Source organism: Cryptomeria japonica, chromosome 10 (genome assembly GCF_030272615.1).
Source record: "Cryptomeria japonica chromosome 10, Sugi_1.0, whole genome shotgun sequence".
NCBI classification, from domain to species: Eukaryota; Viridiplantae; Streptophyta; class Pinopsida; order Cupressales; family Cupressaceae; genus Cryptomeria; species Cryptomeria japonica.
In genome coordinates this window covers 335,957,567-335,969,001 of record NC_081414.1, presented here as the reverse complement: position 1 = coordinate 335,969,001, position 11,435 = coordinate 335,957,567, and positions in this window count along the sequence as shown.

The following is an 11,435-nucleotide window of genomic DNA, read 5'->3' as shown; positions in this document are numbered from 1 at the left end:
TTCCTATCCCCTATTCTCTCTCTCTCTCTCTCTCTCTCTCTCTCTCTCTCTCTCCTCTCTCTCTCTCTCTCTCCTCTCTCTCTCTCTCCTCCTTTCCCAATCTCCCTCCCTCTCTCCATCCCCCCCTCTCTCCCTCCTCCCTCTCCCCCCTCTCCTTTCCTAATCTCCCTCTCCCGCCCTCCCTCTCTCCCTCTCCCCCTCTCCTTTTCCCAATCTCTCTCTCTCTCTCTCTCTCTCTCTCATCTCTCTCTCTCTCTCTCCTTCCCCAATCTCCCTCCCTCTCTCCATCCCCCCTCTCTCCTTCTCCCCTCCCACTCTCCTTTTCCTAATCTTCCCCTCTCTCTCTCTCTCTCCCTCTCCCCCTCTCCTTTTCCCAATCTCCCACTCTCTCCCCTCCCCTCTCCCTCTCCCTCCCTCTCTCCCTCTCCTTTGCCCACTCTCCCTCCCCCTCTCCTTCTCTCCCTCTCTCCCTCTCCGTTTCCCAATCTCTCTCTCTACATCTCTCTCTCTCTCTCTCTCTCTCTCTCACTCTCTCTCTCTCTCTCTCTCATCTCTCTCCCTTCCCCAATCTCCCTCCCTATCTCCATCCCCCCTCTCTCCTTCTCCCTCTCCCTCCCCTCTCCTTTTTCTAATCTCCCTCTCTCTCCCTCCCCTCTCCTTTTCCCAATCTCCCTCTCTCGCTCTCCCCTCTCTTTATCCTATTCTCCCCATCTCCGCCCTCACTCTCGCTCTCCCTCTCTCCCAATTTATCCTCTAATCTCTCCCCCCTCTCTCCCCTCCTCCTCTCCTTATCTTTTTATCTCCCTACTCTCTCTCTCTCTCTCTCTCTCTCTCTCTCTCTCATCTCTCTCTCTCTCTCTCTCACCTCTCATTCCACTACCCCCTCATCTCATCCCACCTCTCTCTCCTCTTCCCTATCTCCCTCCTCTCTCTCCTTCTCAAAATCTCCTCTACCTCTCCCCTCTCTACTCTCCTCCTCCCTCCCTCTCCTTATCCTATTCTCTCTCTCTCCTCCTCTCTCTCTCTTCCTCTCTCTCTCTGTCTCTCTCTCTCTCTCTCTCTCATCACCCCCTCCCTCCCTCCCTCTCTCTCTCTCTCTCACACACACACACACCGCATTACGCTATGCTATTCTCACCCTCTCCCCATCTCTCTCTTTCTCTCCCCCTCCCTCTCCCCCTCCCTCTATCTCTCCCCCCTCTCTGTCTTTCCCACTCTCCTTAACCTATTCTCTCTCTCTCTCTCTGTCCTTACTCTCTCTCTTTATCCTCCCCCTCTCTCTCTCTCTCTCTCTCTCTCTCTCTCTCTCCTTTCCCCAATCTCCCTCTCTTTATCCTATTATCTCCCTACTCTCTCTCTCTCTCTCCTTTCCCCAATCTCCCTCTCTGTAACCTAATCTCCTCATCTCCGCCATCCCTCTCCCTCTCCTTCTCTCACAATTTCTCCTATATCTCTCCCCCTCTCCTTATCCTATTCTCTCTCTCTCTCTCTCTCTCTCTCTCTCTCTCATCATTTTTGAAATCTCCCTCTCTTCCATCTCCCTTCTCCTTTTCCCAATCTCCCTCTCTCACCTCTCCCTCTCTCCCACTCCTTTTCCCAATCACCCTCTCTCCCTATCCGCTATTCTCTCTCTCTCTCTCTCTCTCTCTCTCTCTCCCTTTCATTTTTGTAATCTCCCTCTCTCTCCATCTCCCCTCATCTCTTCCCAATCTCCCTCTCTCCCTCTCCCTCTCTCCACTCCTTTTCCCAAACACCCTCTCTTCCTATCACCTATTTCCTCTCTCCTTTTTTCCAATCTCCCTCCCTATCTCCATCCCCCTCTCTCCTTCTCCCTCTCCCCCTGCCCTTTTTCTAATCTCCCTCTCTCTCTCTCCCTCTCCCCCTCTCCTTTTCCCAATATCCCTCTCTCTCACTCTCCCCCTCTCATTTCCCCAATCTCCCTCTCTTTATCCTATTCTCCCCATCTCTGCCCTCCCTTTCCCTCTCCCTCTCTCCCAATTATCCTCTATCTCTCCCCCTCTCTTTATCCTTTTCCCAATCTCTCTCTCTCTATCTCTCTCTCTCTCTCTCCCCATCTCCTTTTCCCAATCTCCCTCTCTCTCCATCTCCCCTCTCCTTTTCCCAATCTCCCTCTCTCCCTCTCCCTCTCTCTCACTCCTTTTCCCAAACACCCTCTCTTCCTATCCCCTATTCCCTCTCTCCTTTTTCCAATCTCCCTCCCTATCTCCATCCCCCTCTCTCCTTCTCCCTCTCTCTCTCTCTCTCCCTCTCCCCCTCTCCATTTCTCAATCTCCCTCTCTCTCACTCTCCCCCTCTCATTTCCCCAATCTCCCTCTCTTTATCCTATTCTCCCCATCTCTGCCCTCCCTTTCCCTCTCCCTCTCTCCCAATTTATCCTCTATCTCTCCCCCTCTCTCTCCCTCCCTCCCACACCCTATTATCTCCCTACTCCTATCTCCTACTCTCTCTCTCTCTCTCTCTCTCTCTCTCTCTCTCTCTCTCTCTCTCTCTCTCTCCTTTCCCCAATCTCCCTCTCTTTATCCTAATTTCCCTGTCTCTGCCATCCCTCTCCCTCTCCCTCTCTCCAAATTACTCCTCTATCTCTCCCCCTCTCTCTCCCTCCCCTCTCCTTATCCTATTCTCTCTCTCTCTCTCTCTCTCTCTCTCTCTCTCTCTCTCTCTCTCTCTCTCTCTCTCTCTCTCCCTACCTCTCCCCCCCTCTCTCTCTCTCTCTCTCCCTCTCCTTTTCTCCCCTATCTCTCCCCATCTCTCTCCCTCCCCCTCTCCTTATCCTATTCTCTCTCCCTCTCTCCAAATTTCCCCTCTATCTCTCCCCCTCTCTCTCCCTCCCCCTCTCCTTATCCTATTCTCTCTCTCTCTCTCTATCCCTCCCTCTCCCCTCTCTCTCTCTCTCTATCTCTCCCCCTCTCTCTCCCTCCCCCTCTCCTTATCCTATTCTCTCTCTCTCCCTCCCCCTCTCCTTATCCTATTCTCTCTCTCTCTCTCTCCCTCTCATTTTTCAGAATCTCCCTCTCTCTCCATCTCCCCTCTCCTTTTCCCAATCTCCCTCTCTCCCTCTCCCTCTCTCCCACTCCTTTTCCCAATCTAAGTTGACTGATATTCTTTGGTGGTGGCATGTCCATAATAGCCTGTACCTTTGCCGGATCTACTTCAATACCTTTAGCTGAGACTATGTAGCCTAGTAACTTGCCTGATGTTACCCCGAAGACACACTTCTTAGGGTTAAGCCTGACTTGGAATTTCTCCAATCGATTAAAGATCTTTCTTAGGATGCCAAGATGCTCTGCTCTGGTGAAAGATTTAGCTAGTAAGTCATCCACATAGTCTTCCATAAATGTATGCATCATGTCATGGAATATTGTTGTCATTGCTCTTTGATAAGTGGCCCCTGCATTCTTTAAGCCAAAAGGCATAACATTCCAATAGTACATTCCCCAAAGACAGGTGAACGTGGTTTTATCTTGATCTTCTGGAGCTATTTTGATTTGATTGTACCCTGAGAAACCATCCATTAATGAGAGCATTGCATGGCCTGCTATGAGATCTACAATTATGTCGATACTTGGCAGAGGAAAGTCATCCTTTGGGCAAGCTTTATTGACGTCCCTGAAGTCAGTGTAGATTCTGATACTACCATCTGGTTTTGAGACTGGAACAATGTTGGAAATCCACTTTGCATAGTCAATGGGTCGAATGAATCCGACGTCTAATAGTTTCTTTAATTCAGTTTTGACCATGAGTGCCACCTATGGATTCATCTTTCGTAGCTTTTGCTTGACTAGCTTAACTCCTGTAGAAATGGACAGATGATGCATGATTAAGTGTGGATCGACTCCAGGCATATCAACATATGACCAAGCAAAGTTAATTTGCTGTCCTTTAAAGAAGATGATGAATGTTGATCTTTCTTCCTCTGTTAGAGATTCTGCAAGGTGTATGTTTCTAACTGCTTCTGTGGTACCAATGTTGATGGATTGAGTGGGCTCAATCAAAATGGGTGATCGCTCATGAAAGTGCTCAGGAAGAGTGTCAAGTCTCCCATCGTTAGGTGCCTTAAAAAGGTTTTCACCTTCAGATGCGTCCTTTATTTTTACTTTTTTATGATCTAGAGCTACCATTGACTGGTTTTCGGCATCAGATCCTTTATTTAGTTCATTTTTGCGACTGAGAGACTTCGCACTCCCTGATTGACAGATATCGTTATTTTGTTCACTAGTAGAGCCTGTTTCAGGATTTACGGTACCTAAGTAATGGATAATAGATGCATCATCTGGGAGAATTGGTAGATCATGGATTTCAAGTTCATCCCAGTTGATGAGGTCAGGAAAGACCAGTGGTAAGGAATCATTGGGTGGATCAAGCTCGGCTACTATAAGTGTTAGGATAGAGTTTTCATCGTGATGGGTCTTGGTTTTAAAGAAATTTAGGATTTCGTCGAGGTTCTCGATGGTATCATCTTCCACATAGACTTGTTCATAATATTTTTGTTCGCTTTCCTGGGCGTCATAGATATTTTGTGGTCCAAATTCAAGAGGTCTATCTTCTGCATTATGTTCTTCTTGAGAAAGGGATATAGAATCAGTATCATCCAAGATATCGGTAATAGCATTGGAGCAGGTACCCCATTCATATTCATTGGAATCTGTCTCATAGGCATCATCCCAGATTCTATCTGTGCTGTAAATAGGTGTGTTGTATGGTGAAAACAAATCTTTGATGATGGATACCATTTTGATGGTTTTTGTAGATTCTGTATCAGATCCGTCTTCTACTTGCTGGATTTGTTCATAGACTGTGCTTCCTCGGGGAGGAATAACGGTATCTGGAGATGACATGATTTGTTCTTGAGATATTGGTGTTTGAATATGAGCTACTACTGCAGATAGGGCCTTCTTATGACTTAGAAGTTTTTCCTAATGTAACTTCTGATCTTGACGTTCCCGGGCCTTGCGAATTGTCTCTATAGATTCAAAGAGTGCTTCCGACCAGGATTCTTCCTTGTACTTCGTTTTTACTTTCCATTGAGGTTTGGTAGGTAGGTGTGATGGCCGTTTCAATAGGAACGTGAGTTTGGAACCCAATCCTGCTTTGTTTCTGCTAGGTTGTGAAGGAAGATCTATAGGTTCAGTGACTCCTTCTTTGTGTTTGCCAATAGGTCCTTTACCACCATATCCCATTTGCTTCATGATCAAGTAGCCTTTTCCATACAGGTGTGTTGGTAGAACAATGTCCAGAGCAGCTGCTCTATTATCCTCTTCTTTATCTTTGTATAACCAGCTAAGAATGTCCTTGTCTTCTGATTCATGTACTAGAGTACCCAATTGGATGAAGGTACCATCAAATTTAGTGATGGGCTGAGTGGCCAGATGTGTTGATGTAGTAGGCAAACCATGCGATCTAGGTGATGTTGGCAATTTGGCCAAACATAAAGGCTCCAAAGAGTGTTCTCCCATGCTTTGGTCTTTGATTTGCATTTTCTGCTTGAAGTCTCCCCATAAGGAGTTAGATTTTGCTGTTGGTGGATCTGATATTGAAGATCACTACTTCTCTCTATTATGAGGAACCAAACTGTCTTGGGCTGCCCCCATTGCGTTGCAATGTTGGAATGGATTGTGATCAGCGGATATGGAGATTTCTTGTCCATCATAAGGAAACTTGACACACTGGTGATACGTAGAAGGTACTGCTTGCATTTCATGTATCCAGGGTCGTCCTAAAAAGATATTGTAGGTGAGATCAATATCTAAGACCTGACACATAGTATCCTTTTGTACTGGTCCTACTTGAATAGGTAAGATCACTGTTCCTTTAGAGGACCTTTCCTCATCATCATATGCTTTTATGGTAATCCTTTTGTAAGGATCAATAGATTCTTCTGAGAAGCCCAGTGCACGGATAAGCTTTAAAGTACATATATTAAGCCCGGCTCCTCCGTCTATTAAGACTCTTTTCACTCGGTGTTTGCAAACAATGACTTCAATATGGAGAGGAGTATTATGTGGATGACTCAAGGAAGTATTATCATGCTCTGAGAAGGTGAGGTTATGAGGTCCAGTCATATGGGCAATCATGGCTTGAAATCTATCTGTATCCAGATTTTGAGGTACATTTGTTTCCAATAGCGCTTGTTCTAATATGTCTTTGTGCTTTGGTGATAGTTTCAGCAATTCTAAGATAGATATCTGAGCTGGAGTCTTGTGTAGTTGGCTAACCAAGTCATATTGGATTTTTGGTGTGGTAGTTGTAGGTGCAGTATATCCTTTCAAGACATATTTCTGAGTGCGGGTTGTTACATTGACAGATTCATGATCATGCCGATCTCGAATGGTGATGACATTGACTTGATGATCTTCAGCGGATATGTGGTTGATAGTGTTATGGTAGATGTGATTAATATGAGCTCCGCGTGTATCATCTAAAGTTGATGCTCCATCTTTGTTGTAATTTGGGAGAGGATTTTTGAAGGCTCCATGATCACCATTTGTTTTGAGACCATCCACCGTTAATTCACCTCGATCAATCATGTCCTGGATTATGTGTTTCAATCTCATGCACTCGCTTGTTCTATGACCCTTGTTGCGATGGAAATCACAATAGTGTGAATCATTCCACCAAGGTGGTTTGATTGGGGGTTCATAGTTGTTGATGGGAGGCAAAGAAAGAATCTTGTTTGCCAACAATTCTCTGAATGCGGATTCTAATGATTGGCCCAATGGTGCGAAGATACGCTTTTGAAAATTGTTCGTGTTGTTGCGTGAATTATTGTTAGGTTCGGGATTCATGTTCTTGCTTTGAGTATCATTGGTGTTGTTCGTGTTGAGTTGTCCTTGATCAACGTTTGGTGCATATGTGTTAGCACTGGGAGTAGCATTTTTAGGATTTTTCGTATTTTGAGGATTTCTGGATAATGCAAGCACTGGTTGTTTAGATTTGGGATCATACGATTCATTGTTGCCTTCGTTTTTGTTTCGAGTCCAAAATCGAGATTTGTCAAGGTTGGCGTTGTTCTGATTATTGTAGTTTGATGAGTTTGTTCCTTGTAGAATTTGAGTGTCCCCTTTTTGACACAGGCTTCTTCTACTTGAATGCCATTTTCAATCAATTTAGCGAAAGATGGTATGCATTGAAGTTTTAATCTGTAACTCATTTCACCATTCAGGTTATCGATGAAGATTTCCATTTTCTCTTTTTCAGGAATATCTCGAGGATATTTGGATACCATGCGTCGCCAGCGTTGAAGAAACACCATGAATGTTTCATTGTTTTTTTGTTTGGTGTTGCAAACATCTAGCATGGTTATGGCATGTTGGATGTTGTAGGAATAGTGGGTGATGAATTTGTTAACCAATTCATCAAATGATCTGATAGGTGGTGAAATTTTGGATAACCATTCCATGGTTTGTCCTCCCAAGCTTCTGGGGAATAACCTCATCAAATAGGTGTCATCATGAGCAAATTCAAGGCTCAGTGTGCAAAATTCCTGAACATGATCGCGGGGATCACTTTTCCCATCATATTTATCAAATTTGGGAATGTCTGAGTTTGGAGGAAAAGGCAACATGTTCAAGTTTCTGTCAAATGGATAAAGACAGATTTCGTTCAAAGAGTACCGCACTGTTGTCCCTTGTTGCATATCCTATATTTGCCTTTGCAACATTTGCATTTGTTGAGTAAGGGCTGCCAAAGGTATATTGTCTTGTCGAGGAAAAAGTTCTTGCCTCGTATTTGTTCTTAGTTGAAAAGGTGTGGTAAATGGTATATGTTGCTATGGTGTTTCTAGCTCAGGTATACACATTTCTGGTATGCGTTGTTCTGGAATGTGTTACGCAGGTATGTGAGTTTCTTCTTCTCTTTGTTGTTCTTGATATGTATATTGTCGCGATCTGGTTTGAAAAACGTTTGCGTCAAAATCTTCAGGAAGTTTAACGCCTTTACTCGTAAGCATGAGCAGATACTTTTCTTTGTCATTTTCCATGAGCTTTTCAACAAGTTTTTGGAATGAGGGGTTTTCCTGATATTCCCAAAGAAGTGCGTCAGTAATTTCAGGTTCTTCTACGGGTGGAACTTCAAAAGGATTTGATAATCTTCTATTCATACTCTACTCAGCATGTGCCTCGCTTTGTTTGTCTTCAAGGGTTCTTTGTCAAATTCGCTAGATTTGTTTTGGATATACTTTTTGACGTGATGAAGGAATACCCGATGAGATTTGAAGAGGTGACGATTGATGTATAAAAACTTATTTCTCTTGATGAATTTGGAAAAACTAGGTTGTTGTTTTTTCAACGTGATGTTACGATAGAAGTTCTTTCTTCTCAGAACAAGGTGATTAGTCATGCATGAGTGATCAATGGTTTCCTTTGATTGATTTGGATTTAGTTGAGTCTTGTTTTTGAAAATTTCAAATCTTACTTTATCAAAGTGAAGGTTTAGATGTCCCTTGACAACAAAGCATGTCAAATGATATGGATTAAAAGTCTCCCAATCTGGAAACTTGATTTGACAATTTGAAAAGTTTAAAACAAGTGTTTTTGAGATAAAAATCCGTAAGATGGTAAAGGATTCTGCTGACACTGATGATGAAATCTTCCGGATTATGATAGGATAGACGTCCTCTATTGTGCGATTCGTTTAGGATTCTAACAACTTTTGTTTTGACACAAATTGAGCTCAAGAAATAGGTTTGGTGGTTTGTTTTGTCACTCTGATTTGATAAAAAATGGTTTTTGATGAAAAAGGCTCCTAAAAATGATTTTGAAATTTTAAAATTTTTCTCGGTTTTGCTTTCTATTTTTTGGCTTTGGATCACGCACTAGAACAGAGTCTACATGTGCTACTTAATTTACTAGATGCACTAAAAGAATGAGCACACGCGCTAAAGTTTGGACTTTTTGAAAATGACGATCTAACAGTTGAAAAAGTTTATGTGCTATCCTGGGTCTTCAACGCGCTAACTGTTTGACTGCATGTGCTAATGTTTCTATGCCACGCGCTAAGCTGTTTTTTCCACACGCTAAAGTTCGGACTGTTGAAAATTGTTGTCTAGCTATTTGAAAAAGCTACGTGCTAAACTGGGCCTGTCACGCACTAACCTTTAGACTTTATGCGCTAACTTTTGGTTCCCACGCGCTGAGATTTTGCTTCTACGCACTAGACTATTTTGGGGATGCACTAAAGGATTTTGTACTGTTTTGCCTTAAGATGAAAATGCTACTGTTTTAACGCCACGCGCTAATTTTAAGTTTGGATGCGCTGAAAAAGGTATTCCACGCGCTAAGAGATTGCTCTGATGCGCTAAACTGTGCTGATTTTTCCTCTTGTTTGATTTCTTGTGGATTTTGAATTTTATTGTGAAATTTTCAAGTGTGATGGATGATTTTCTAAAGTAATAAATGCAAGCATGGCACAAAAAGTACAACCATTTTGCCTAATCTAACAAAAAGTGTATGTTCTTGCGAGGATGTGTTCAAATCCCCAATGTTTTAACAGGTTTGGATACAAGTAAGACACTTTAGAAAGACTCTTTAGTCAAGGGTCATAAATAACATCATAGCCCACTAGTCTCGATACTTCGTCAACTCAAATAGCCGTGTCACCCCATAGAGGGCACCCATTTTTTTGCCTTTTGTCAGAAATTAACTCAAAGTGAATTGCTTCACAGTTGAGTAGTTATCTTGGGAGATATATGGTGAGTAATCTTGGGGGCGGATTCTTCCCCACCCTTGCACTATAATTTTATAAATGTCTGGTTACTGACTCGGCTCAAAGTTTCTAATTCTATGGTTCGTAATCAGGCTTCCCGTTCGATCGTCAGTGATAAACTCCCTCAGGAGGCTTCCCAACCTTTAGAACAAAGGCTTTACGTATCTCGAGGATACTAGGGGAAGGCTAATCACTGCGCGCAACCATTGAAAAGGACTTTCGTCGATTTCCACATTTGATTAGAGTGGGTTGGAATTCTTGGTGTCAAAGTTGTTCCCCACTTAGGTCATTCCATTCACATCGGCCATAAATGGCTTTAAGAGTTGATTGCAACTCCTCGGGAAGGCAGGTCTGCTAAAGGATTTAATGCTTGAAGTACAGAAAGCTGTAAGAGTGGGCTGGATTTTTGATCACCCAGTTAAGGGGAGAGCATATTCCTTCCACTTTCGAGACAAAGCAATCAATTTGGTTTATTTTATCCTTTCAATTCAGTGATTTGCTAAAATCTATGCAGAGATGTTGCTCCACAAAAACATGGTGTTCATTTTTATCCTGTCAAAGCAATGATTTGCTGATCTATGAAGGGAATTTCCTCAACAAAGCAAAATTTTTGATGTGTTGGTCAGCAAAAGAAATCACTAAAAGGGGAAGATCTTCTCTCTTTAGTTGTAACTAACTCTAGACTTGTGTGATTCTTTTACTTGACAGAAATTTGAAGTAAATCCTTTTATGCACCAAAGGATGGTGAGGTTCTTTTTAGAACTTTTGCAAAAATAAAGAATTGTTGGTTCTTTTTAGAGCTTCCAAAATGAAGTGTTTTTCTCCTATAAAAGCAAGAAGATGTTTGGATAGTAGTTCATTTTATAGCCCAAAAGAAACAAGTGAGTTCAATTTTAAGACTAGAAGATGTTTTAAAATTTTAAACTAACTTAACTAAGTTAGAAAATTTTTTAACCATCTAAAACTTCTAAAATTACGCTCCTTTCTGCAACAAATGTGGTTAGCAGCCTGCAAGCAAACCAGAGAAAATTGTTAGATGATTTGGTGGACTTCCACAAGTCTAAAATTTCCTTTTCGGTTACAATTTTAAAATTTTCCTATGTCTGTTATGTGCTACAGAAAGGCTTTTACGTGCTACAATAGAGACTGGATGTACTAAAATAATTTTCTCAAATTTCCTTTTCAGTTACAATTTTAAAATTTTTCTCTGTCTGTTATGCGCTACAGAAAGGCTTTTACGTGTTACAATAAAGACTGGATGCGCTAAAATAATTTTCCCATGCGCTATGCTGTTATTTGAATGCGCTACTCTATATGTTGGAAGCATTGTTCTGTCTTTTTCTCTCTGTCGCTAAGACCTGTAGGAAAAATGGGAATTTGATGCGCTAATGTTTGAATCGCATGCGCTGGATGATGGCCTACAAGCGCTGAACTGTGGAATGGATGCGCTATTCTATTTACTGCATGCGCTACTCTATGTCTCGCCCGCATCGAGACCTATAGGAAAATATTAGTGGGAGTCATGCGCTAAAGAAAGGTCTTTACGTGCTAAAATATAGAGCCCACGCACTAAACAGTAAGCGGGATGCGCTAGACTGTTAACCAGATGCACTAGGGAATGTTTCCCACGTGCCGATTCCTATTTCCCGTGGACCTGCAAAAGTGATTAGTTTGAAAAACCGATTTGTTATTTGGGGTCGGGCCCCACAGTGGGT